Raw genomic sequence first — 5707 nt, forward strand, 5'->3', positions numbered from 1 at the left:
ATCCACATATATTTCAATGCTTTATGGACTTGTAATTTCAGTCAGTGCATTACTGAGATGGGTACACCTCCACCAAAAGGTGCAGATTACAGCCTCTCTGTTACTTGGAGATGGTCTTAGACCTAGATCCTGACCAGGGAGCTCATTTCTCTTCAGTGAAGTCACAGATGAGTGTCTCTGAATTTAATTAGCAAAGCCCTTGGACCACAGACCCATAGTTCATCACTGGAAATAAGTTCAGAACCTATTTAGGTTAACAGAAACACACTTAGCTTGCATTCCAATGCTATGACTTTCAAGACTGCAGGGTCCCTTGCACATCACAATGAAATATCAGAGAAGGATTATTTCCCTATATATGTATAATATATACAAATCTGCTGTTGTTCAGTCACTTTTTAGTCAAGTCCAATTCTTCTTGGTCCTTGTTTGACACTGGGTGGTTTGCCATTTCCTTCTCCAGTTCATTTTACAGATGAGGACACTGAGGCAAACAGGCTTAAGTAGCTTGCTCAGAGTCACACAGCTAGTAAGTGAGGCCAGATTTAAGATGAGTCTTCCTGAGTCCAGACCTGGCAACTCCATTTACTGTGCCACCTAGCTGCCTGTATATAAATCTACACTACACAAATATAAAGGTATATTACAGACATTTCTACAAGTAAAAGGGTTTCATGTTATTATATATCTAGCCTTTGGTTGCCCTCTAAGATTTCTAATAAGAACACTAAAAGTGAAGAATAATTTTTACTGGGTCTAGCTCCTTGAGACTTAAAAAATAAATCCATTCTTTGGTCAACAGGCAAAAATAGTTTTATCCTAGTTGACTTAGATGAACTAGTAAGGACTGACCAGGCCTGGGAACAATCTAATCTTAACAATTTTCCAACAGAGTAAAAGCCTAATTCCTGGCTATTAATACATGTATATTGCACTGTTCCTGAAGGAGCTATGATTCCATCAATGTGGGTACATAACAAATATTTTTCTTCCTTCTTTCCTTTAAGTCTACCTTCATAATATCTCTCATGTATGCCACCTTCTCCCCTTTCACACCACTACCACCTTGGTGAAGACCTTTATCATCTCACACCTGTACTATTATGATACCCTGCTGATGTGTCTACCTCCCTCAAGTCTCTGTCCACTCTAGTTTGTCCTCCAGTTGGCTGTCAAATTAATCTTTCTAAAGAGTGGATCTGATCATGTAATCCATGCATTCAATAAACTTCAGTGTCGCCCCATCACTTCTAGGGTCAAATATAAAATTTTCTATTTGGAATTTATAGCCCTTTATAACCTATCCCCTCCTACTTTTCCAGCCTTCCTATACCTTACATACTCTGCAATATAGCAACACTAGCCTCCTTGCTGATGCTCAGTGGGGATTCTCCATCCTTTGACTCCATGCATTTGCTTTAACCATTCCCTCATGCCTATAAAACTTTCTCTCCTCCACCTCCTGTCTTTCCTGGTTTCCTTCAAGTTCGAACTAAAATCCCACCTTCTACAAATATATATGTATATACATTTCCCAATTCCCCCTTAATGTTAGTGCCATCCTACTCTTGATTATTTCTAATGTATCCTGAATATAGTTTGCTTCTCCATAGCTGTTTGCATATTGTCTTCCTCATTAGACCATGGGCTCCCTAAAAGCAGGGACTGACTTTTGTCTTTCCTAACATCTTTAGCACTTAGCACAGACTAGAACTTAATAGAAATTAATAAATGCTTTGGACTTGACCATAAAACCAAGCTGACAATATAACTTAGTGATGTTGGGATGTATGGTCTTTGCATAGAAGGTGTTTATTAGCACTTTAGCATTCTAGAAGGAAAGCTGCTTGATGGTAGGAACTGTTTTTGCCTTTCTTTGTATACCAGCACTTAGCACAGTACCTGACACATAATAAGTGCTTAATAAATGTTTATTGACTGAGATATCAAGCATATTAACTTTGTAAATTAAAACAATAGTACTAAATTAATAGTACTTATAAATAAATAGTACTTACTCAACCAAGTCATATTAAGGAGATCAGTATATAAGGGGATAACATACTTTCTACTACTCATCACTAGAAGTATAGGTAACCCAAAGAAGGATAGCTTTCCATATATTTAGGAACTTAGGTGTGTGTTGGAGGAGGATAATAATGTGGAAGGATTTGAAGGAATATGAAAGGCTCCTAAAATGGAAGAAGAGGCAAAGAAATTACTTTGTTGGACAAAAGTTTCTTTGTTTTTTGTCAGACATATGGAACTCCACGGTAAGATACAGTGTGTATATATACATATACATACACACACATACACACACACACATATATAAATGAAAGAAATTATCTGAATAAGTGTCTATGGGGATTATAGATGGGGTTTTGTAAGTGTGTGGTGTTTGATGCATATATATATATATATATATATATATATATATATATATATGCATATATATATATATATAATATATATATATATATATATATATATATATATATATATATAGTATGTGTAGAAGATAGAACACTAGTGATATGTATAGATACATACCATACAGATGCTTTTCCTTAATTTTCTTCCCTAATTTAGTCCAGCACAAGGAATTGGACTGATTCCAACCTTCCTTCCTTCCTTAAAATGTTATTTGGCATCCATTTTATCTCCTTACCCCATTAAACATTCCAAATGACTCAGTACACTGTGCCTTCCTTATTACTCTTCCTTTCCCTTTAAAGACACCCCAACAACACTCTTTCCTCCTCCCACACAAAAAAAATAACAAACTTGTTTCTTCATGTAATTACTAACTATTTTGTGACCTTGTGATTAGTTACCTTCTCCTGAGCTGGCACAGCCAACATGTTTCCTTCGAGGGAAGTAAAAATATAAAGCTATAATGGCTATTTCACAAAAACACAGAATCTCAAAAGTAGAAATAACCCCAGAGGTCATTCAGTCCAACCTACACCGAAATTTGAATCTCCTTAATTACATAGCCTGCAAATGACTACCTAGATTCTGTTTGAGGAGTTCATGTGAGCAAGAATCCACCACCTTCCAAAGCATCCCATTCTCCTTTGGGATGGCTGTAATCACTAGAATATTTTTTTCTTATCTCTTTTACTTGCCTCTGTGTAACTTCTCCCCATTGTCTCAAATGCTGCCTTCTGGGGCCCAGGAGAGGTATAATTCCTCTTTGAGATGACAGTCATTCAAATACTTGAGGACAATTATCATACCTGCCAAGTTTTATCTTCTTGATGGAATTTCCCCAGGTCTATCAAACTCATTTGGTATGAATTTAAGGACCTTCACCATCCTACTTGCCCTCTTCTCAATACTGTGTATTAGGTGATACAGTGGTACAGTGGATAGAGCCTTGGGTCTGAAGTGATAGAGACCTTAGGTCAAATCTAGCTTCAGACACTTATTAGCTATGTGACCCTGGGCAAGCCACTTAACCTGTCTCTGCTTCTGTTTCTTCAACTAACAAAATTGGAATAATAATAACATTTACCTCATAGAGTTTTTGTGAGAACCAAATAAGATGCTGTTTGTAAAGCACTTACCATAACCCCTAGCACATAGTGGGCCTTTACTAAATGCTTATTCCCTTCCTTCCTTCCTGGTGCTGAGATGTGGACCAATGCTATACAAGTGGTCTAATCAGAGTAGAGTAGGATCATCTCCTTGCTGGTACTGAACATGCTGCCTCTCTTAATGCAGCTTAAATTTTCATTAACTTTCTGAGTTGCCATATCACATTGTTAGCTTATGATGAATTTACTATCCTCTAACATTTCAAGGTCTTTTTTCAATTGAACTACTAGACATGCCTCCCTCATCTTCTACCTATAAAGTCATTTTTGTCTTAATCCCAGTGTAAGACTTACAGTCATGCCTGTTAAATTTCACCTAATTAATTTTGGCCCAATGTTTTCACCTGTTTACTATTATTAATTATTATTATTCCTATTATTGTTATATCTCAGTTTTGGCATGTTAGTTATCCTTCCCAGCTTTGTGTTACCTGAAAATCTAATGATAAAATAATAATGATATCTATGTCATTATTTAAGTCATTACTAAAAATAGCAAACAATTCAGTATCAAAACCAAGATTTAAACATGATTCTGGAAGCTACTATCAGCACAGAGACATCTATATCATTAAAAGACTGAATTGCAAATTGGTTCACTTTCCTTTCAGAATTTATTGACAATTTCTTCATAATCCAAAAGGTCCAGTGGTCTTAATCCAGTTGCTTTTCCAAAGGAGGCTTTTTTCTTCATTCAGTTGAGGTTGTCCACTAGAAACATCCTCCCAAGATGACAACAAAACATTAATGGCTCCTATTTGTATCCACCACACATTCATAAAGGTAAAAATTTGTCTTACTGTACTACCACTTAGCCAGCATCACTCCATCTTTAAAAATGGAACAATTTCATGAATGTTTTGAAAAAAATCTAGGTTTACTATACCTACAGAATTACCTTGAACTATCGGCGAAGTTACCTCATAAAAAAAGAATATAAAGCTAACATTCATTTGATGATTCTTGACAAAATCATGTGGAATCTTTGTGATCACTGTTTCTTTTCCTAGATGTTCACAAACCAGCTCTTTTATAATATGTTCTAGGATTTTGCCAGAATTCAAAGTCAAGCTCACTTTCCAGTAGTTTGTAGACTTTATTCTTTTTCTCTGAACAAAATCGAGATATTATGTTTCCATAATTCTCTGGCTTTTTCCCTATGCTCCACAAATATTCAATGTTAGCAATGGTTCAACAATCACATCTGCCAATTTTTCAGTACTGCCTTAAATTATATTTCCTCTGTTCTCACTGAAACTACTTCATCAAAAGCACCTAGGTAATTTTACTATCTTTTTAGTTATTTAGGGCTTTCACCTCCACATTGGCCATTTTTATTCAGTTCTTTCTCATCCAAAGATCTTCCCTGTCAGAAGAAATAGTGGCAAAAATGATAACTTTAATTTGATAACTACTTTTCCCCATAATATTTCTTTAAAAAAAAACACCTTTTCCTTCGTTCTTAACCTTTCTGCCCAGCCTCAGATCCCTTTGGGTTTTAGCTTTCCTGTTGCAATTGGTAGAGAAATGTTTTACACTTTTACATTTGTTTTCCATCAATTGACTTTTCTTCTAACTTTTCTACATTTTTTAAAAAAATGAGCTTGTTGATATATGGTGAGCCTCTATATACATCTCTTTAAGCAACTACCTCTTTTCCCTCAAAATTGGAGTTTTATCTTTTTCTCTTTCATAAATATTAAACTTGGTATCTATGAAATTTCCCATCTCCTTTTTTAACAGGAAAAATTGGGTATTTCTTAAATATCTAGTAGTTCTGATTTTGAACTTTAAAAGTCCAACTGAATTTTGCATCTTGTCATTTTATATTTTATCTAGCGTAATCTAGCCTACCAGTCTAATTTGTGCTTGTGCTTTAAGATTTATGCACTTGAGAGTTTCCCAACCTTCACAGATCAGGTTTCCCTGAAAAAATATTAAGCTGTTTCTTACCAATCTTTTGTCAGAAACCTTCTGCTCTCTCCAAAAACAGGATATGTTGAAATATGCCTGGCTTTATTCTTCTCACCTATCACAAACTCGATTATGATTTGGTAACATTTACTTTCAATATTCCCTTCATTTTTACTACTGCAGCTTAACTC

This window comes from Phascolarctos cinereus, unplaced genomic scaffold, assembly GCF_003287225.1.
Source record: "Phascolarctos cinereus isolate Bilbo 61053 unplaced genomic scaffold, phaCin_HiC Scaffold_7;HRSCAF=346, whole genome shotgun sequence".
NCBI lineage: Eukaryota > Metazoa > Chordata > Mammalia > Diprotodontia > Phascolarctidae > Phascolarctos > Phascolarctos cinereus.